At 40.5% G+C, this 23,786-nt stretch overlaps 1 protein-coding gene across 3 annotated transcripts in view; it reads right to left on the bottom strand.

Moving 5' to 3' along the window:
• The window catches only part of RNF144B (ring finger protein 144B), a 610,854-nt gene that overhangs the window by 387,519 nt on the left and 199,549 nt on the right, over nucleotides 1–23,786 (bottom strand). The window contains exon 11 of one of the 3 annotated variants that reach the window (XR_009520985.1): nucleotides 8,460–8,640. The exons of 1 other annotated variant lie outside the window; for it this stretch is intronic. The gene's annotated coding sequence lies outside the window, so the exon portion shown is untranslated. The remainder of the gene's footprint in view (nucleotides 1–8,459; nucleotides 8,641–23,786) is intronic. One more of the 3 variants, XR_009520984.1, reaches the window with a different exon arrangement.

Genomic DNA, 23,786 nt, shown 5'->3' with positions numbered 1-23,786 from the left:
CAAATAAGGATATAATACTCTTTCCTTATGTAGAGCTTTCAGACAATAAAGACACTCAATCCTTTTACTTGCATGAAGACTCCCATCTTGTAATTGCTCAATTCATTGTTTTAAACTAAGCTCTTTATACTTTATATGTAGGCCTACTTTCCATCAATTGAGATTCTCTTCTTAAAGATTCCTTCATCTAGCACATTCATTAAGGTTCCCAGATTGGGACCTACACACATTTGGTAAGAAGGCTTTGATCTCTTCATTCTAGTAATTAGAAAAATGTTCATTAAACTATACCTTATATTGGAGCCCTGCTGCACACAACTCAAGGCTCCCATCAATCAGTATCCTAGTGTATGAGCTCTTTAACCAGTTGTTAATCCACCTAACAGGATTATCACCCAGCCCAAACTTCTCCTTCTTGCCTGCAAGAATATAAAAGTTTCCAATGCATGCCCTGTGGAAATAAAATAGCCTATGTTCACAGAACTCTTTCCATCTTTGAATCTAATAACCTATGTAAAAATAGTTACTTTGACATAAATTGTTTGTGGACTCATTCTGGTTTTAAATGGTCAGTTTTTCTTTTGTGAAGAGTCCTGATAAACAATTCATCTAGAATTTTGCCAGAGTGCCATCAAAATACTAGCATAGGGACTTCCCTGGTGGCGCAGTGGTTAAGAATCCGCCTGCCAATGCAGGGGACACAGGTTCAATCCCTGGTCCAGGAAGACCCCACATGCTGCGGAGCAACTAAGCCCATGCACCACAACTACTGAGCCCACACACCCTAGACCCTACGCGCCACAACTATTGAGCCCACATGCTACAACTACTGAAGCCTGCATGCCTAGAGCCTGTGCTCTGCAACAAAAGAAGCCACCGGAATGAGAAGCCCACACACCGCAACAAAGAGTAGCCCCCACTCACCGCAACTAGAGAAAAGCCCTCGTGCAGCAGCAGCAAAGACCCAACACAGCCAAAATTAAATAAATAAATTTATCAAAAAAAGAAAAAGAAAATGTGCATAGTCTATATAATAACAACCATGTTATACAAATCAGCAAAACTCTTCACTGGAAGAAAAGCCTAAGAAAATACACCGAAAATAATATGGTTGTGACACACTAGATACTAAATTTCTTATTAAGAGTGTAAATTACTTTTACAAGTAAAAGAATAACAACAGGTTCTATTTTAAAGAATGGGTTGAGGGGTTCTGTTTTTTACCAAAACTTACAGGATCTGGGCGTATTTTTATAATAGCCAGTTAAAAAGTCAAGAAAAATGATGAAAATTGATCCCAGTTACAGAATAACATGAGGGAGAAAGATAATGAGTCAGTCAAATTATGTTATAATCTGTAAAACCTAAGAAATGCTCTCCTTTTCTCCACCACCACCACCCCTCAAAAATATATCTTCCTAATTGTGTTCTGCCATACGTTCTTTCCAGCCATACTTAAAGGCATTGTCACTGCTCCCTAAAAGGATTTCAGTCATGAATTAATGGTTAAATCATAGTTAGCTCATAGCAGAGCCCTGAGCATGCAAGACTGATAAATTTTATTAAGGATGAGAGATAGAAGGAGAAGATAATTTGCCGTATGTAAAGCAGCCCCCCTTCACTTCTGAAATGCATCCCTGTGAGTCCTGAACACAGAATTCATGTGAATGTAGGAAATATCAATACACACTTAACACACTGAATTCTTTTTATGAAACCATACTGTCAGAACTAATACCATTCTATGCGTAGCAGCAGTGAGCAAACCCATTCTGATTTGAGCCTTGTAATATGTTAGTGATTTCTCCAATAAAAAGTGTCATGAGATGGTAGAAATATATAGTATGAGGTGAGAAAAAAAGTGATTCCCATATAGAAAAAACTAAGATTGTGCTGTGACCCAACATATATTTATTAATAAAACTACACTGACAGTGAGAAAACTAAATCCCAGATATCAGACTTTTAGAAAAAGGCAATTTTCCAGATCCCATATGTAGAGGTAGGATAAGGGGTATAAAAGGCATACGTATATGAGAAGAGAAGGACAAGTTAATGCAGAGGGTGTTCCCCTGAGAGTTGTCTGAGAGGTGACACATCAATGAAGTATAATAAAATGAGGTTCAAGGACAGGAGAGACTAGATTTGCATTGAACTGATCAGTGGGCTAGAGACAAAATGACTGATAGGCAGGGGGATAAGGAAAACAAAGCGAAGAGCAAAGCAGAGAAGTTAAGATGAAAGTGTTCAGGAAAGCAAGTCCATTAGTCCAAGGATAGAGAAGAAATTCCCTTTTACTCCTTAAAACTTCCCTACTGAGCTTAGGAGAAATGACTAAAATTTATAATCACATGTTAAAGAAAACATATTCATTTCATTTTATCTCTCCAAAATTAAGTGATAAGTGACTGCTGACTTGTTTTTTAATAAGAAGAATAAAAGATGAACTTTAAACCAGTGAATTGTCTCCTAGTACCTTCTCTTCTCCAACGCTGCACAATCCTTAACGATCCTTCTATGGAACTCGGCCCCCAGGCTGCACTCTGCTTCTCACTATAGAATACTGACCTCTAATTAAGGATTTTGCTAATGCCAGCGTTAATCAGATGAAATATAGTTTCGGTGTAGTTATAAAACTGCTCTGAATTCAGAGAAAGTTGGATAAATCAGTACCTATAAACACAGCCATGAGAGGACATACTGCTCTGAGGGATTCAAAATTGGCTTCTGAGTCTATTTTGACTACATGACTTTTTCTATCACAAATATATAGGATTCTCAGGCTGAGATGATTTTCTCCTTATAGTGTTTTTCATGACCTTTAAGTGTCTCTAAATGTCCATACAGATTTATTTAAAAGAAATGTAAATATTAGTCTCAACAATAATAGAGCCATTTGACAATACATGCCTGTTGGTGTGATGCAACGGGAAGTACATAACATCACCTGTGGAGAGCTCTGGGCTTAAAAATGTTTATCTTGAAGCTAATCATGGAGAAACAACCAGACAAATCCAAATTCAACCAAACAATCGGACTTGACTCTGCAAAACTGTCAGTGTTATAAAAGACTCTAAAGGGGCTTTTATAAGGGAAAAGGGAGGGGCTTCCCTGGTGGCGCAGTGGTTGAGAATCTGCCTGCTAATGCAGGGGACACAGGTTCGAGCCTTGGTCTGGGAGGATCCCATATGCCGCAGAGCAACTTGGCCCGTGAGCCACAACTACTGAGCCTGCGCGTCTGGAACCTGTGCTTCGCAACAAGAAAGGCCGCGATAGTGGGAGGCCCGCGCACTGCGATGAAGAGTGGCCCCCACTTGCCACAACTAGAGAAAGCCCTCGCGCAGAAACGAAGACCCAACACACCAAAAATTAATTAATTAATTAATAAACTCCTACCCCCAACATATTAAAAAAAAAAAAAAGCCTAGCACATTATCGTGGAAATCACTCAGACCCTTTATTAAAAAAAAATAAAATAAACCAATGGGAGAATCATTCCAGATTAGAAGAAACTAAATAGACATGACAACTAAATGCCAAATGTGATCCTTACTTGGATCACTAGATTGAAAAAAGAATAACTAAATGGCATTACAAGGAGAGTTGGGAAATGTGAGTATAGACTGAATGTGATATAATAATAATAGTATATCGATGATAAATTGGGATAATTTATTGTGCTTATGTAGAAGAATGCCTTTGTTCTTAGGAAACATGTCCTGAGCTATTTAAGAGTGATGTTCACAACCTCCTTTCAAACTGTTTAGAAAAAAGAAAGTGTAAAAAGTGTAAAAAAGAAAGATATGCATATGCATATCTTACATATGCATAGAGAGACAGACAGACAGAAACAGAAAAACCAATGTGGCAAAATGTTAACAATTGATAAAGAATATATTGGTGTTCATAGTATTTAACATTCTTTCAATTTTTCTATAGGTATTTTATTTTCAAAATAAGATTGGGAAAAACACATACAAAACAAATAATACATAATCCTGTGATATAATGGGAGAAGTTTAGAAGTCCAAAGACTGGGTTGTGAATACAGCTCAGACAGATGTATCTTGGTGACCCTGGACAAGTAGCCTAACTTCTTGGGGCTTTAGTTTCCTCTTCTATAATGTAAGGTAGATAAACTGAATCATCTCTAAGGCCTCTTCCTATAATATGAGTAGGCACTTGGGAATAAAAAAGTCACGTGTCTATGCACGTGGGTGTATGTTGACATATGCAGATAGCATAATAAAATTGCTATTTCTCTTCATAAAATTACTCCCTGGTAATTTCATAATTTATAAATTATTCCTCCTCAGCACCTTGGCTAATTGTGTGTGTTTAATGATATTACCTCACTTGGCACTAAAATTGTGTTTCTTGTTCCAAGAATCAGAGCTCTTATCTACCTTAAAAAAAAAGAATTCTACACAAAATAGCAAAGAAAAAGGAAAAAAGGACACAAGAGAGAAAGGGGGAAGGGAGGGAGGAAAGAAGGGAGAAGGGGAAGAGGGAAAGGGAAGGGATGGAGGGAAGAGGGGGAAGCAGGGGAGGAAGAAAGAATTCCAAGCTGAGGGATGCTCCAGAGAAGTGTATATTTAACACCAGAGCTGGATTGCAAAATGGGAACTAACGTTCCTATTTAGTATCACAAATCCCTCAGGTGATCATCTCCAATTGAGAGTTGGAATGGGACCATCAGCCATTCTGTTAACCCATATATATATATATCTATCTAACACATATGTGTGTGTGTGTGTATATATATATATAAAATACATATGTGTGAAGCTCAACCATGTCGACTAGGAACCAAAACAATGAATGGAAGCAAAAATGGATAGTCCCAAGAAAGAGAGTAGACCAGTTTTTTAAAACTGTACATATAACTTGCCCAAAACTCCACCTGATGCACCACTTTCCAAGATTAGAAAGTTTCTAGGACTATCAAGAAGTAGACCAATTTGACCAATACCCTTAGCTAAAAAATAAAAACAGAACAGAACAAAAAGAAGCTTCTGTTTATCTTTTTAAAATGCAGGAGAGCAGCACAAAAACTCTATGTTCAAAAAAGTTTAAAATTTTTAAAAATCACTCTAACTTAATTTTTTACTCTATACCTTTTTTTTGAACATTTGTTACTTTTTTTAAATTTATTTATTTATTTTTGCTGTGTTGGGTCTTCGTTTCTGTGCAAGGGCTTTCTCTAGTTGCGGCAATCGGGGGCTACTCTTCATCGCAGTGCGCGGGCCTCTCACTGTCGCGGCCTCTCTTGTTGCGGAGCACAGGCTCCAGACGCGCAGGCTCAGTAGTTGTGGCTCACGGGCCTAGTTGCTCCGCAGCATGTGGGATCTTCCCAGACCAGGGCTCGAACCTGTGTCCCCTGCATTAGCAGGCAGATTCTCAACCACCGCGCCACCAGGGAAGCCCCTCGCTATACTTCTTTGTATGTTCTGGGTTTTTAGACAATATGCTTTTTACTACGGTTTATTCTGACTTTTTGCTATGGCTATGGATTATCTTTTAAAATAAATTTAAAACCTTAAAAGGAAACAAAAAACCTCCATGTAAAGTAGCATCATTATTTACCTCTGTTTGAGATGAAGAAATTTCCAGAACTATCATAAACTGAGTTGATAAATATATTGACATCCATAAAGTGATTCTGCAATTGGAAATTTTTTGAAACATTAGAAACTAATTTTAACTAATGTGAGAGTGTAGTCACTCTTCCCATCATTGGAAGATGGATTCTCTGTTTACTTTCATTATTCTTGGTGACCTGCTTTGGAGTTGCCATGAACCCACTGAAGAAGTTTTTTTTAAAATTCTTTGATTTCCATCATATGGATACTTGACCTCATCATTAGCAAGAAGAGAAATGATTGTGGCAGAATGAAGTCGTATTCTATCCAGCTCTCCGTCAAGGGGACTGAAGCCCACCCTCTCTCCCAATCTCACCCTCTTTATTCTGCCCCCATTTTCCTCACCTATGCAATAGCCCAAAAAAAGCCCATAAAAGGATTCTTACCCACCCACCTTGACAGTGTGTCCTTGGCAATATTTCAGATGCAGTCTAGATGAGGATTTATCATAGTGACTGCCCACTTGTGACAGAATTGAGCACATCCACTCAGAAGTTAAACCTGTCATGGCAGCTTTCTATTGGAGCTTCTACTTCTTTGCCTGGGCCACTAAGGGACCCAGAAACTTGCCTGGAATTGTCAAGACGAGTCTACCCAGACCGGGTTTTCAACAACACTAAGAGTTTTAGTAAGACAACAAGAGGATATGTTAAAACACACACAGTGAAGTAAGACCCACAAGCACACACTTGTATAAACCAATAATAGAGATTACACAACGTCTACTTCTTCAAAACCAGTTCCTCCTCGTCCAGCAAACAGTCTCTTCTCCTTTCCAGCCTGAATTTTTCCAGCGTGTGCTGATCCTCTGCTGCTGGTCCCTATCTTGCTCTGGAACACCTTCAATATGCTTGTCCCTAAGAGTTTCCCAAAAGCTCAAGCTTTTCATCCATAAAGGCTAAGCAACTCATTTTAAATCGTGAGTCTTTATAAACTGATTCCTCCAGGAGATTTTTCTCCCATCAATATGCTGTGCAACATGTACAAAGTGTGCAAAATGCTGACTGCTGCCTCTACTTATTAACAGAAACGACTGCTTGATTCTGTAGCTCTCTCACTCACTTTTTTACAAATACCACCCTGATTCATCCCTCCTCCACCATGACCAGTATTCTGTGTGGTGTGACAATAAAAGAGCATTTTAATCCCCTTTGGACAGGAAACACAATTTCTTATTCGACCTTCATTGGATAATATCATGACTGTCCTTGGGTAATATTTGCCCCAATGGTAGCAGCAGTCTGGGAATGTTACTGGCGAGCATCACCTAATATATGGGGGCTACACTACACTGGCATGCACCCCAGCCCAAACTGCTGCATGAGCCATTTTTGGTGGCATGCAGGGCGATTGATATTCACATGCATCCTGATCTTCATCCTGCTCTCACGAGCACATCTCCCTTCTCCACAGGCCTTCTTCCCAACAGCTCAGGTACTGGAAGTTTGGCCTCTTGATAGAGAGAGAGACATAACTATATATATGGATATAACTAAAGCACTGATGTGACTTTAAGATCACCAGAACACCCAGTGCAAGTTTTTCCTCGCCCTTAAAATTCTCCATAAAACACATTGCCCTGCCCTACACAGGAAAATACTAGGTACACCTTGTGTAAGTCATCATCCTCATATCATTTCTATATAAAAGGCAAATAAATTACAGAATGTCTCCCCACCACCCACCAACATCCTCTGCTGGATCTCACTCGTAAGTAGAATTTAAGGCCAAAATACAGACACTGTTCAAGAAAGAACAAACCTAGTGACCCTTCCTATGCCAAGCAGCCAATCATAACAGTGGAGCCAACACAAAGAGTGTGGCCCCATGGACAGGGAAGGAGTAACAATCCAAAAGAGAACTATTTTTTACCTGAGCAGTGATACAACGGCTGAGAATTACAAGAGTTCATGTAAACAAAATATTTGGAGCAGTTTGGGGAAAATTAGCAGTAACTACAACCAGTTGCCAAACCAATAGACATATAGTCCTGAATAACTCCTTCATTTACACAGTCAGAGCAGAAACCTAGTCAAAGCTAAGGGGAAGTTTAAGCAAAGCCAGAGCAGAGGCCACTGGCTGAATTGCAACACCATCATTATACCTTCAGGGTTCAACGCACATGGTATAGTATGTCCTGAACTTTTTTCATATATATATGTATGTATATACATATATAACAAAGTCATCTATCTGTAATCAATATTTTGATTGGCTACATTAAATAATCAACCTTGATTAAAGGCTATAGCCAAGTCTCATTAGCTGCGGTGTCTCCCCTTCGATTTTTGTTGGCTTGCTGGACTGTTTGGCCGTTTTCACTAACTTCAATTAAGGAAAGAGAAAGAGGCAGAACTTTTAGAATTAGATGAAAACCTTTTGCCCTATTCCTGCAAGTCTTTCTTCCTGTTAAATTGTATTTTCTGGCTTAAAATAAAGTCTCCAATGATTATGCCTGTCATTATTTTAAAAATAATAATTAGTTGTTAAGGAATAAAAAGCACAAAGCATGTATATTTATTTCTCTGCCTTTCCCCTCCACTCAGTGGCTGTAAAAGGTCAATGATAGTCCCACAGAAACAGGGGTTCTTTTAACTGCACCAGAAAATGCATTTAAAAACCTAAACAAGCTGGCTGCGACCATATCTTTGTTTGGCAACCTGAGTATTCTCTTCACTTAGTCCTGCTCATAGCAACACACAGAGGATTACTCTGCAGCCAGGGATAATAGCTGATCCCATAATCCAGCACTAACACTTGGAAAGGTTAATTACCCTATTAAATCTTAGACATTACTAAGAAAATCTTTGTATAAACCTTTTAACTCACGACAAACGCGGCCTCCTTGGTGCCTTCGGTTTGTTACGCAATAAAGGTCTTCGCTCTCCCACACTTTTCACCATTGTTTCCGGCATCTTCAAGAATGTCCAGATGCACACACACAACGGGGCACACACATCTGCACACGTGCACCGAGCAACAGAGTCAAAGCTTCTTCCTTATACAAAGGCAGAAAGTGGGAGTGTGGTTGGAACAGATAAAGTAAAAACTCCTCACGTCTATAAACTGGCTGCATCAGAGATTAAGCAGCAGTGACAAAAACACTCAGTGATTCAAAGGCTGTTGCTGTGTCAGAAACCAGAGGTACCTAAAAAGATTCAGGTTGTAATCCCCGCACAAACTATATGCCCAATATGTGAAATGATGAGGAGGGTTGAATTCTTGATGCTTAGTATCAAAGTTTCCCTCTGGAGTATAATACTAGCAATTAGACTTTAGGGACACCTCTGTGCTTTCATTTCCACACTCACTATCAGCCTGTCATAGTTCCCTTTCTTCTGCAGGGTTGCTTCCTTCTCAGATTTCTTATCACACTTTTGAGGAGAACCCATTGATTTCAAGACATAAACATAATCAAACAGAAGAAGCAGAGGCTCAAGAAAGTAGGGTATGTCGGGACTTCCTTGGTGGCAAAATGGTTAAAAATCCGCCTGCCAATGCAGGGGACACGGGTTCGAGCCCCGGTCCGGCAAGATCCCACATGCCGCGGAGCAACTAAGCCCGTGCACCACAACTACTGAGCTTGCATTCTAGAGCCCTCGAGTCCAACTACTGAAGTCCGTGTGCCACAACTACTGAAGCCTGTGCACCTAGAGCCCATGCTCTGCAACGAGAGAAGCCACCGCAGTGAGAAGCCCACGCACCGCAACGAAGAGTAGCCCCCGCTCGCCACAACTAGAGAAAAGCCCATGCGCAGCAATGAAGACCCAACACAGCCAAAAATAAATAAATAAGTTTATAAAAAGAAAGAAAATAGGGTATGTCATTTATAAGACAAACAAAAACACTGGACCCCCTCCATCCCTCTTGTCAATTACGGTATTTCATTGACTGTGTCATCAAACAACGCTTATCAAATGTTGTCCTCAGAAAAATGCTGGAATACTGTTGATAATAAATTGGTTAATAGCATGGCCTGTAGAGTCAACATCCCAGCTTCAGACATATTGGCTGCATGAGCCCATCTGTAACTTGAGTTATCTGACTAGCCTAAGCCTCAGATGCCCCATCCGTAAGATGGGAACGACAGTCATCCCGAACGCATAGGGGCGTTGTGAGACTAACAGAGGAAGTGCATGGTGTGCGTGGCCAAGCACTTAATGCTTAGCCAGTGCTCAGATGGTAGCTGCCCCGTGATTATCACGGTGGGTGATAATCAGCTCTTCAGGGAGTGATTTCATCACACTTGGCCACTCCTGGAGAGCAGGCTGCTGTCCAAATGAGCAGGCACTTTAAGAGCAACCAGTCACTTGCCCCTAAGAGTTAGTGAGTAGGTCAGGTTCCTAAGCAGGTTTCTTCATTCTGTCCAAGGAAAGTTTTGATAAACTTAATGACAGAGACATACAAGGATGCTAACACATGGCGGGAGCGGGGGCGGGGGGTGGGGTGGGGGGCGTGGGTAAGTTTACAAAACTGGTAGAACTAGAAGACTCACTTCGCTAACCTTACTCTATTATCCCTACCACCCAATAACTGGTTTGCTTTATTTCTCCTGCTACTGTCTTTTGGCTCTAGTTTCACCTAGTCTCAAAGAACCACAAAGAGAAAAGACTTTCCTATTTAAAAAAAAAAAAAAAAAATTGCAAATGAGAAGCTTAAACAAATCTAATTTTAAGGAAAGCCCAAAACTGCTCCAGTAGTACCAGCGCTTCCCAGCAAGAGAGTTCTTTGCATTTCCAGGTTTGTATAAAATTGGTTTTTATAGAACTGCCACAGAAAATATGGACCTATAAATTGTATAAGTAATACAAGCATGGCAATGAAGTTATGATCGAAACTTCAGAAAAAAAAGAACACCTTTGATGTCAGTAGCAAAGGCCTTTCCCTCACTGCTTTCACAGGGAGGAGTCTAGAGTTTTCTACTGGGGCATTCGGTTCTTGATGAATGCAGAACTGCGGACCCAAATCCCTCGCAAAACCTTTATCTCTGGGTCAGTAGAAAGGTAAAACTAGTGCTTTAACCTGTTATGAGTAAGCAAATTCAGTCTATTTTTCATGCATGTAGCAATCTTGCTCTTTAGACTCTGGAAGAAAATTTCCAAGTGGTTGAAATAAGATCCAGTAAGGAAGTAGTCTGGATGTTCAAAATTCTTCCTTCCTCATATTGTCAAAACAGTCACTTTCTCTGGTTCTACAATGCTTAATTTTTCAAGTGTTACTACCTACCAGTCTCAAGTATGCTGATGTATCTATTCGCCAGGACTTCCATGGTCACAGGTGGGTGGACTAGCAGTTTGTTTGCACTTACTTGTCATCGTAGATCTAATTCAACCCTTTCATATTAAAGAAAAGGAAAGAAAATTGAGACCAGGGGCTGAAGGTACTTTTCCAAGATCATGCTGCTAGAGTGGTAGAACTTTCAACTCTAAATCTGGTGGAGTCTAGTGATTGTTCCACTATACTAAGTTATTCACTAGTCATTTGCTTTTTCCATTCTTTAAAACTAGGAACGATTGTGGACAGCGGTCTCCAATGTATCTTGTTGGACAGGCAAATCATCAGTTTTGAAATCCGCATTACAATGCTGCTGTGAAGTTTTGAAGGCTGCATAATAGTACTAACAATTACAATAATAATGCACTCAGTAATGCTTCCTAAGTGTCAGGCCTGGTTCTCAGTGTGTCCTATGTATTAACTCATTTAGTCCTCAGAGCACTGCCATTTTACAGATGAGGAAACTGAGGTACAGAGTCTAGGTAAATTTAACAAAGTCAAGCAGAGCCAGGAAGTGGCGGAACCAGGTTTGAACGCATAATGCCTCCAGAATACATGCTCATAACTGCTCTGCTAAACTGGCTCCCTAATCTAAGCTTCAGGGCAGGATTTTATAAAATACACATAAAAATTGCTGGCAGTCAATTAAAATATGATGCTTAACCAAAGAAAATACCCTAAGGAGCAACCTCAGTGCCTAAGTTTATTTCTTGCCCATGATCAGTGGATCTGGCCTCTTACATACCCTGCATCTCTCAAGTCATCAGCTTCTGTGATATTTTCCAGCTCTGGCAAACCATTCGTAACCTATGCATAACCTCTTGGCCTGTCCAGAGTAGACTTAACTGCGACGCAAAACAGCCCTGGGTCCACCACCTCCACCACCTTCTTCTTAGGCCCTCAAGCAGAGAAAACAGTGGCCTTGCTTTTGTAACCAGTTTTATTCCTGTGTACAAGAAAGAACGGTAGGGGGCAGGAGGGTAGAAGGTCATGGGAGGGAAGATATTAAAACAGTCATCATAAAAGGAAGTAAGACATAAGCTGCTGATATTTTCGAGACCGACTCCAACCATTACTCCCATCCATTACCTTCACTCAGCTCTGCAGCAACTCTGAACACCAACCACATGACATGCAATATTATCGGGTATTAAGGACAAAATGATGACTAAGGAGATCACATACTAGAGTAGAAGGCAGACAGTGAAGGAAATAGGTAGAAAACACTGTGTCAGGTACAGAGCGAGGTTCACTCACAAATGATTTATGGGAATGTATAGGAAGAGCACCTAAATCATCTCAGTCAAGGGGTGAGGGGCCGGGATGAGGCAGAGAAAACTTCCCTGATTCCCCGAACTCTGCTTCTCCATCAGCCTATGTGTCTCTGCTTTAAGTTGTGTCCAGTCTGGATGCTGAGCAGGGCTGGAAGGCAGAGGAGCCACCGGAGACGGCAGTTTGTTCAGTGTCCCCTTCTGCTGCTGGTTCTCCACATGGGTTTCTTAGATCCAAGTACTGACCCTTTCTCTGCAAGTCAGACCTCCATAATGAAAGACACAGTCTTTGGAGTCAGAGAGGTCTACATTCAAACTTCTGGATCATCTCTTGCTTGCCGCTGACCCTGAATGAGTTGTTTAACCTTCTTCAGCCTCAGGTCTTTATTAAATAAACAAAATGTCTATTTCAAGGGTTATGATAAAGACTGGATGAGATAACAACTTTTTAAGTTATTGACAGGGTTGACAGTACCTGACAAATAAGGGTACTGAGTAAAGGTTAGCTTCCTCCCTTTTCCCATTCCTTATCCCTAGTCTCCTTTCACTATCAAGGTTTCCACGGATCTAAGGCAGCAGGGGAACAGGCTCAGCTCTGAGCAGAGGCACAACCCAGTCCTGCTGGGTCCCACACAAGCTCAGGGCCACCTGACTGTGTCCTCTTCCCATTTTAGCAACACCACCACCATCACTGCTGCCCAGACAGTGATCCTATTCAGGTTCCTCGTGACCCATGGGCTCCAAAGTAATTCATCAGCCACTTCGGCTTGGCTCACCGCTATCCTGAGTGTCACTTTCACCGTGCAATAAGATAGTGACGAGAGGTCATACTGTAAAAGAGTCTTCATTCAGCCTGCAAACACAGCAAACATAACTATACCTCAAAACTGAGATTACCAGAAGATAGCATTTATTATGAGATAACAACAGTAAACCTTGGTCGTTCTAAGTCTTGACTGTGGCACCATCTAATTTTTTCATTCTAGCGTGGATAAGCTGAGTCCATGCTTTATGAATCCAGAAACTCATAGTGACAATTGACAATGAATTCAGACCCTGTGCTGTTTACTTTACATGAATTATTTTATTTATTCTCATAACAACTCAGAGTTAGGTACTCTTGTTAGGCCCATTCTACCCATGACAAAAGATAAAACTGAAACCCTAAGAAGCTAATTAACTAACCCCAGGTCACACGGCCAGGAAGTGGTGGGGCTGAGATTTGAACCATGACGTCTTGATAACAAAGCTTAACCACCACGCTGCATCAGATTCCATCTTATAATCCTAGGTTGCACAGCTAGGATTCATCTTTTCCACAGATATTCTTGATCATACACTACGTGCCAGTCACTGCCCTAGCACTGGTAACAATAACACAGAGAGAATGCTGTTTTCATGGAGCTTACTTTCTACTTGGATAAACAGAAAATAGATATACCTATAGTAAAAGACCAGGTAGAGATACATGCTATGAAAAAGAAACATAGTACAGTAAGGGGCTATAGAGGGAAAGTGCTATATAGCTCAGGTAGACAGGTGATCACTTAGTCCTGTGTCTTCAGGTAGGACATGTATTATTATTCCCATCCAGTAATTAGATAAGGAGGAGTTGAAAAGCTAAGTAACTTGCCCAACATCACAGAGCTTGCAATAAATAAAGTATCAACTAAAAGCCACATCTCCTACTTTCTACTGCTTTTTTAGTATGCCATACTTAGTTTGTCTAATAATACTTCAACCTGAAATTGCACTTCCATAAACGTGCATTTCTAAGCACAGATAATCCCTGTGTACTCATTTTTCCTCGTTGCTCCCCCCAAAATGAGATCATCTAATAAAAAACAGAGTGGAAAAGGAAAAAAGGCATTTAAAAAAAGAAAACTCTCTGAACTCATGAATAAGAAACTGAACTGTCCAGAATGAGGTCTCTCACCCTCACTTTTAAATACCTTGATTAATGGCTGATGGGATGTGCTGCAGTAGAATACTCATGGATTTGGCTCTCACAAGCAGAAATATCCTGGATCCAACACCTCAATTACTGAGGGAAAATAAGAGCCCCCAAAATCACTACTAACAGCATTGACATAATTTCCAATCCTGCTCTTTTATTTATTTGGGTAGTAAACAAATGAAGTTTTAGTGATAAATTGATTGCTCTGTTCTGTGCCGTAAGACTATGGGCATACTAATGGGCTGAACTGCAATTATGTGGTTTTGACATGACAAATATTAATCAACTTAAACTCTCTGAAGACTATTTGGAAAACATGACCCAGTAGGGGGAAATAAACCTCATTCTTCTAACTGATTAAATGTTTTATGGTTATATTCTTCCATGCCTATTTTTTTTAATATTGGCAGGAGAACAGATAATTGACAATTGCAAATCTCATCTACAAACTGTATTACTTAAAACAAGCAGGGAAAGACTAAACCTATGAACTGATATAAATCCAAACTTCAGACTGAGCTTTTCCTGAGCTGGGCATTTGGTTAGCGAAAAATCAATTAATCAATCAATCTGAAAGTGTTAACTATTAAACATCTGCCTCTCTAGGGCTTCCCTGGTGGCGCAGTGGTTGACAGTCCGCCTGCCAATGCAGGGGACACGGGTTCGTGCCCTGGTCCGGGAGGATCCCACATGCCACGAAGCGGCTGGGCCCGTGAGCTGTGGCCACTGAGCCTGCGCGTCCGGAGCCTGTGCTCCGCAACGGGACAGGCCACAGCAGTGAGAGGCCCGCGTACCGCAAAAAAAAAAAAATAATCTGCCTCTCTAAAAGTACAAATGTAACACAGATGTCAACTGGGGTGACCCTGCCTTTGAAACTGTGATCTCAAATCTCATTCTAATTACCCTGGACAGTGCAGCACGCCTCTCAACATCTGGGGGTTCTTGGGAAACTTATGTTTTTCCTTGACATCTTTGGTTCCAATTCTCTACTAAAATCCTAACAATATCTCTCTCCTCTCTTCTTCTCCTTTCCTCTCTATGTCAACCCATTTATGGAATATAGCCCTCTCTTCATGATCTTCCAAAAAGAATACTCATACCTGGCGATGGGATGTAGTAGACTCTTTACTGAAAATTCAAGGTAATGCTGGCTGAGGAAGTGGGATGGTTATTTACAATGTGGCACAGATCAACAGAAGAGAGGCTTCTGTTCCTCTTTGGACAAGTTCCGTAGCTGTCATCTGCCACCATCGCTCCACCACCACTGCTGAATTTTTCCTGCCTTCTGTTAAGACTCTCTGCATTACAACCATGACCTACACACACTTAACCTCCTCCTCCTTCCTTCTCCTCTCTGCTTACTTCACTTGCCCCTATACTCCAAATGCCCTATTCAATTCTCATGCAGAGTTGTTTATATAAGATCTCTCTCATTCATAACAACTGGGCCATGAAGGCCTTCTTTCCTCAACCAAAATTATCAACACGGATAGCAAGCCAAACAATGGAACTTTCCCATAAAGGAAACTCCATGGTCAGCTCTTAAAGCAAGATTTTTTTCTCCTCTATACATTGACAGTTAATATTATCTATCCTCTCAGAGGGTGGAGGAAAAGCATTATCTACCTTTCCACCTGCTTTTTACCTGCAGTCAAAGCTTATGACAGTTTTAGTGACTCTTCTTTCATATCCCCCAACCTACTTCCCAACGTTAATTAATATTGCCACTTCACCAGCTGTGGTATTTACATCTGAGTAAGAAAATGCTACCAATAGGAACTGAAGAAAGGCTTATAAACCTCATTTGTTAAGCTGTATTGCCCAAGCTGGCAGGCCTCCAATTCACAGCAGATTATGTGCCTGCACAAGGCACTGGAAGTCAAAATATTGTAAGACAGATCTTATTTACCTTTAGAAACCATGTATTTCATAATAGTGGTATATTCTTGATCAGGAATCTGATTCTCAAATATTATTCAGGTATACTCAGTCAACCCTTTGACCAGGTGTAAAGGAGACACTTACATCCAGTGTTATCTAAACAAAAAATACTCACTTTATGACTATTTTTCATTATAAAATTTTTTTTCTGATTATAGAAATAGTATGTTTTATGAAGAAAGTGTTTTACAGAAAAGAAAAATTACCTTCAAACTCACTGCCAATGGATAACCACTGTTTACATTTTGTTATATTTCCTGTAAGTTTATTTTCTCTGCATATTTTTACAGATATGAGATCACCACAGTATATAGTTCTGTGTTCTGGTCTTGGCACTTAATATTACATATTCAGTGCTTTCTATTTGTCAACATAATTGTAATGCCTATATATTAATTCATTTATATACACTAATTTACATAACTTCACCTATTGTTCAGTACTCAGATTTTCTAAAATCCAAGTTAACACCTTATTAAATCCACTGTTTTGTCAACTATGATAAAAATGTGTGTGTATACATGTAAAATGTGTATACAAAGCCAATGAGGGTACAAAGGGCAACATAGTAAGTAATCACATACCTTTTTTCCAATTTTTTTATTGTGGTAAAATAGGCATAACATAAAATTTACTGCCTTACCCATTTTCAAGAGTACATTCCAGTGGTAGTAAATACATTCATAATGTTATGCAACCATCACCACCATTCATCTCCGTAACTCTCTTCATGTTGTAAAACTCGTTCAGGTTTTTCCTTAAGATGTTATGGAAAAACCCAAATGGACTTTTTGGCCAACCCAATATATACCATATTTTACTTGTTGATTTGTCTGTCAATGGACTCTAGGTTGCTTCCACATCTTAGCTATTGTGAAAACTGCTGCTATGAACATGGGTGTACAAATATCTCTTCAAGAACTTGCTTTCAATTTGGGGGGGGATATACCCAGAAGTGGGAATTGCCAGCTCATACGGTAATCATATTTTTAAATTTTTTGAGGAATCGTCATACTGTTTTCCACAACTGTACCATTTTACATTCCCACCAACTTTGCACAAGGGTTCCAATTTCTTCATATCCTAGCCATCACTTGTTATTTTCCATTTTTGTTGTTGTTGTTATTATTGCTATTGTTGTTAGCAGCCATCCTAATGGGTGTGAGGTGGTATCTCACTGTAGTTTTGATTTGCATTTCCTTTATGATTAATGATGTTGAGCATCTTTTCATGTGCTTATTGACCATTTGAGTACGTTCTTAGAGAAATGTCTGTTCAAGATCTTTGCCAATTTTTGAATTGGGTTGTTTGTTTTTTGTTGTTGTTGAGCTTCAGAGTCCTTTATATATGCTGGATATTAATCCCTTATCAGATATATGATTTGCAAATATTTTCTCCCATTCTGTGGGATGCCTTTTTACTCTGTTGACATTGTCTTTTGATGCACAAAATTTTCTAATTTCCATAAAGACCAATTTGTCTATTTTTTCTTTTGTTTCCTGTGCCTATGGTGTCATGTCCCAGAAATCATTGTCAAACCCAAAGTGGTAAAACTTTGGCTCTATGTTTTCTTCTAAGAGTTTTACACCTGTGGATCTTACATTTAGGCCTTTGATTCATTTTGAGTTAATTTTTGTGTATGGTGTTAGGTAAGGGTCCGATTTCATTCTTTTGCATGAATCACATAACTTTTTATGGAATTTCTTCAGCCTAGATGGAAAACAGAGTTTTGAAGTTACAAAGAACTGAGCCAGCCTCAAAGCAGCCTATATGTGAAGATGGGAAACAGGGAGACATCCACTTCTACCCTCAACCCCATCCCTACTACCCAATACTGAAACCATACATTGCAAGGGCGAGAATGGAGAGGAAGACCTCCATATCTCTCTTCCTCTAAGACGTAGAGGAAGAAAGATAGCCAGCTTTCCAGTGGTGTATGTCAATAGTAGGTTGTCCAGGATACAAGGTTTCCATTCTGCCTACTCAAAGAGCCGTAAGTGATTCCATGTGTGAGCCCATACTAACCAATTCATGATGCACTGGAGCCAGCCATAAGCTACATATGTATATATGATGTCATTTACTCCACTAATTAATCTTTGCCTCTCAAATGCATGATTCTAATTATGTTTCCAAAACTATACTTATTAAAATGCCAACATCCATTGTATTCTCATCTTCCTGAGATTTTCTGTTTGGCTTATCATCTAAGGGAAAAACCAACTGCCTCACAGCTTAACATTTTCCCCGTAAACCATGCCCAATGTGTCTACAACAGCACCATCCCAGTGACTCTGCTGGAACATACAGAAAATGTTATGGTGTTGATAGTATCTCAAAATGGTATTTCTACACTTTTTCAAATCCCAATTCCACTATCCTGTCAAAATCCTAAGTTCTCCCTTATGGCTGCTGGTAATTTCAAAAACCAGGGCCTACTACTTCACCTCCAGAACTGTGGAAAAGAGACTCAAGTCATATTTTTTTTTCCAGATGTTCTCAATAAAAGGATCAGCTAAGATCTCAATCTCTTACGGCAACGTGTGAGAGACGCTTTTCAAGGGGAATGCTTATTAGCATCACATTTAGACTCATAAACCAAGATAAAAGGATTTGGAGGGAATAAACAGAAGAGTCTAGGGAATGAAAGTTTGTGCCCCCAAAGCCAGGTTTATTTTGTGGTGGCTCTTTATAGAACAAACTGGGATGTGAACATCTCAGCCTCCCAATATTTACCACTCTCAATATTGCCCTGCTCTCTTGTGAAGCAACTGGACAGAAGCCATAATCTAGAGGTGCACCCTGAAAAGACTATGTGGCATTGACCGGCTTTACACATGGGAATCCAAAGGTACACATAACAGGGAGTGCTACGACTGTGTGATGCACAGTTTTATTGGAGCCACAGGCCAATAAAACCAATGCTGTGCTGAATAAAAGGGAATAACAAAATAAAATGGAATAAAAAGCCATTAAATTCTGGGACTCCACAAGGTTTCTCTCCCAGTGAATCACTCCAAGTGTCAACATGGAAAGTCAGCTCTCCAAAGGTCAGCACTATGTTGTAACCAGTCACCTGTCTCCCGAGGGGAACAAAATCAGCCAACAAATCCATTATGCCTTGTCTTCTCCCAGGAGTTTCCTTGGTGCCAGAAGCCAGAAAACTCTACAAAAGACCTACAGAGGATACCAGTGCCTCATGAGAAGTCCCTGAAAATGGCCAGTCTTGGTATTTTCCTGAACCAAGAACAAACGGGCGAATCAAAGCAGGGCATATATTCCTCTCCATAGGTGCCTCACCCACTCTCATGCTCATTTCACCTTGGTTCTAGCACCCCTGGTTTATTTCTAGATTTCCCTGCAAACAAACTGAAACTCCCAGCTAATTCTCGCAGTTTGTTGGAAAGTTGGCCTCAATGGGTATTATTTATATTACCATCCAAGAGACTATTCACCCCTAAACCTGGGTATTTATCCAAAGAAGGGGGTAGAGTGGAATCTCTTACAGGAAGCATAAGGGCTGAGGAAGGGGAAAACAGCTTTAATTTCCCTTGATTACTTGAATGGAAGAGATCACCTAACCAATATCTCTAAATGATAAATTTCATAACTCTTCGATTTGGGGATAATTCCACAGAAGACTCTTGTCTCATTGTTTTTTTAATCTAGCTTCATTTTCTACCCTGTTCTTGCTGAATCCCTCACCATACTTTTTTTTTTTTTTTTCCCACCATACTTTTAAATTCTCCCTCTGGCCTCCCATAAAGAGAACTATCCCAAAGGCCTACCTGGCAGCCTGTCCATTCCCTCTGGGCAGAAGACCAAGAGAGAGACCTGCAGGCTGTAGCTGGTGCATCTCCTGAAGATGAACCAGAAGGAGAGGCTGGCCCTTTTCTTGGTGGCAGCTGGTTCAACCTTAACAGGCAGCTGGCAACAGCCTCCTATTTGAAGCTGGGGCAAAAAGCAATGATTCCATTGATTCCAGCTCCATCTCACCTCTCCTGGCCCACAATGCTCCTGTCCCAGTGACTATGGAGGCAGCAGTTGTGCAGTAAATAAGATCCTCCTGGGCTGGCCAATCTCAGTGAGAGCAGGATGCCAGCTGCTCCATCACCAGAAACAACTCCTTGCATTCCTCCTCAGCATTCTTCCTCTCTCACAGATCCTGTCCTGTCCTTCTAGCCACTGGAATCACTAAGGCAGGCTGAGACCAAGTGGACAAATTCTCTTCTACCCCAAAGCCAAGGTTATTTACTTTCCTGGCTCACTGGAAGCAGCCTTAGCTCAAGACCAGGTGGAAAGGTGCTGGGTAGTCAGTCATTCTCAGTGACCCTTTGGTTAAGTGTGGGTTTCAGAGATTACCTGAGCACATTTGCTTCAATTCTCTCCCTCTTGACTGCTCGCATAGTGTCATAGGTTCTTCTGGCCCACTGGACACTTCCAATATGCAACAGTCATGATTCTGGGGTCTTTTTAAGTTCAGGACCTGTCAAATTCAGGATCTGGAGAAAATCACCTTCTTGGTGGCAGTGTTCATGGGACACCCTTATGTGGTAAGGTTCCCTCTAGGGATGCCCAGAGTCACTTCCCCGTCTGATTTCTTACTTCTCCCCTCTTCTCTTTTTAGGATCTTGAAAGAACAATAATAAGCGGGAGATTCCAAAAATTCTCCCACATATGTCTCCTGATAAAAACAGGGGACTCACCTGGCAATGTGGGAAATCATCCCTCTCGCTTCTCTGATTCCAAGAACCAGAAAAGAAAGGCGGTGATAAAATCTGATCATGCTAAGGCACGCCAGGAGAAACCCCACTGCCTGGAAGACCACACCGATCTAACTGCTGCTCAGAACCTAAGACGTCAGTTTTCTTACTACCCCCCTTCCATTTTCTCTTCTCATCGGTAGTCAAACTTACTATAATGAACATTTTTATGTTACTAGGGAAAAAGGGTATTTTTAAGCTCCATTCCCCTCCCAATGACTCAAAATAAGTACAATGTAAAAAAAAAAAAAAAGAAAGAAAAAAGCTTCCCCACTCCCTTGAGCCAATCCACCCAGTCCCATGACTACTTCACTCCAGGAAGAAAGCCAGACCAGATGGAAGTGAGGCCTATGAACCCACAAGTACTGGGCAGAGTGGAGAGCGGGGCAACAGGATTTTCAAAAGCCCCCCCCCCCAACTTTCCTTTCAACTTTGAAGTGCCTAAGGCACCACTTTAATCCCTGATAGATACAGAAAGGAGTCCTGGGGGAGAGAAACAGGAAAAGACCATAAAGAAAGGGCTTGATTGTATTTAAGAAATGGTCATTCTAACAGCTCCCTGCCTGCAGGCTCTGCCATCCTGTCCCTAACTAGGGGAGGAAAGACCAGCCCTTTCCAGTATGCTGAGCAAGCAGCCCAAGGCATCTACACATGAGAACAAAGTAGTCATGGGATGCCAGCAGAGCAGCCAAGCAGTCACCCTGCAGAAAAATGATAGGCCGCACTGGCTCTCAGCTTACCTAATTGACAAGTGGCAAACTGGCAGTATTGGTGGTGAAGCCTCGGGAGCTATCATGTCCAGCAAAGAGAGACTTGGCCAGTTACCTCATCAGTACGTGGTCAATCAGCCAGGGTGGTTGAAGAAATAGCTCAGACTCATACAAGAAGGAACCTGTCCCAGCCTAGGGTGATGTGATACACAAACATCCTCAATGGCTAAGGGACGGAAACGTGACAATATGACTTGCAGAAGGCATTTTTATAGCAAGGATAGCACAACTCTTATACCGTGTAATAGGACACTGGGAAAACGCTGGCCCCTATAGCTTCTTGTGAAATAGAAGAGACAAATAATTTAATTCAGGCATGAAAACCTAAAATACTTTTTTAAAGGTATAAAGACTCAGGCTACAGATGAGACTTGCCTCTAGCTATCCCTGGTTTGAAGACTGTATTGATTCCTAATTAAGTAGGAGTATTATGCCACGATACCTATAATATTTAGACCTAAATTAATCAATTAATTAACCAGTAGAGACTTTACTGCTATCTTTTTTTGAAGGGCTTTCTTGAATAATTATTTTCACTCTTTTCTTTACTGTCAGATTATAGAAGCACTCTTCACTGCTGCCACCAGCAGCACCACCAATACCATGTATGCCAGTTCAAAACTTTTGTCCAATCTTGGTGCCCAAATGTACAGACTGATGGAGCCAGTTTATCTACAGTTGCACACATGGACCCAAAAGAGGCCACAGCTTTTTTCAGTTGTCAAATATCCTAGTCTTAGAAAATAGATCCTAAACAGAATTTATCCTCTTGGGGTCAGCCTGGGGTTAAAAAAAAAAAAAAAAAAAAAAAACCTCACATTGTCATTGACTTTCACTTGGTGAGTAAATAAGAACGAGGCGTGCTATTTCCTCCCTACCTGTTATCCCCCATCCCTTTGCTCCCTCTCTTCCCAGCTTGCTCTTTCTACTGCATTAGGTTAATAGATTGTTATTTTCATGAAAGCAAACCTGCTCAAAGCTTCAAAAATCTTGCAAGAAATTGTTATTGTGATTCAATCTTTCAAACTTTGCCATGTTAATAATTTCTTTAGATTCATAAAGAGCTTATTGGAACCAGCATTGGAATTAATTGAATTTGTAGTCTCACCAAACAGAGCCAGCAACTCTATTATTAGTATTAAGATAATTACAGCAGGTTTTTTTTGTTTGTTTGTTTGTTTGCAGTACACGGGCCTCTCACTGTTGTGGCCTCTCCCGTTGCGGAGCACAGGCTCTGGACGCGCAGGCTCAGCGGCCACGGCTCACGGGCCCAGCCGCTCCGTGGCATGTGGGATCTTCCCTGACCGGAGCACGAACCCATGTCCCCTGCATTGGCAGGCGGACTCTCAACCACTCCGCCACCAGGGAAGCCCCTATAGCAGGTTTTGATATTTTTGCATTCTTTATATTAAAGGGGCAGTGTCAAATTAAGCACAAAGCAGCCTCAATTCTATCCTTATGTCCTCATTCATAGTTCCTCCTGTGACTCAATCAAAAGCAGGATATAAACCATGTATTTATTTAATGTCTATTATCTTTGTTACTAATAGCTCTAAATTAGTAACAACTAAGTCTTCTCATTCCATAGTTTATTTTTAGGCATTTTTGTTTCCTATTAAAATTACACTCTTTATTGAGGCCTTACTTTTTGTGTCTTGGTTCATTTTCCCTTAGCAATATTTTCCAACTGAGCTTCCTTTCCAGATTCTACGTCTTTACACAGTTTAGCTTCACAATCTGGTAGAAATATTAACTTCTAAATGCTAGGGACAGCTTGCACTGATATTTCTACTGCAGGATATAACAGAATGGGCTCAGAGCCAAGAGACCTGAGTTCTCGTACTTGTGTGATTCCTCAGCATCAGTTTTTCCTTTGTTTCAAAACAACAACAAAAAGAGGAAAGATGATTTTTACTACCACTATCATCTTTAAACTTTTTCCGAGTCTCTACTTTTTTATGTTGTAATTGAATGATGTTATAAAAGACCTATAAATACCTCTCTCACTAGTGAATCATAAATAGTTTTTTTAAATTTATTGTACTCCTTACTATAGCTTTATGAGAATGAGAAAGTCTTTACACAATTGCTTGTTATCTAGCATAATGCCATTTGGTAAAGATTTTTGCCTTAGAATCTGAGACTCTGTGTGTGTGTGTGTGTGTGTG

The sequence above is a fragment of the Delphinus delphis genome, chromosome 10 (genome assembly GCF_949987515.2).
Source record: "Delphinus delphis chromosome 10, mDelDel1.2, whole genome shotgun sequence".
NCBI lineage: Eukaryota > Metazoa > Chordata > Mammalia > Artiodactyla > Delphinidae > Delphinus > Delphinus delphis.
This window is presented reverse-complemented; position numbering and strand designations above follow the sequence as displayed.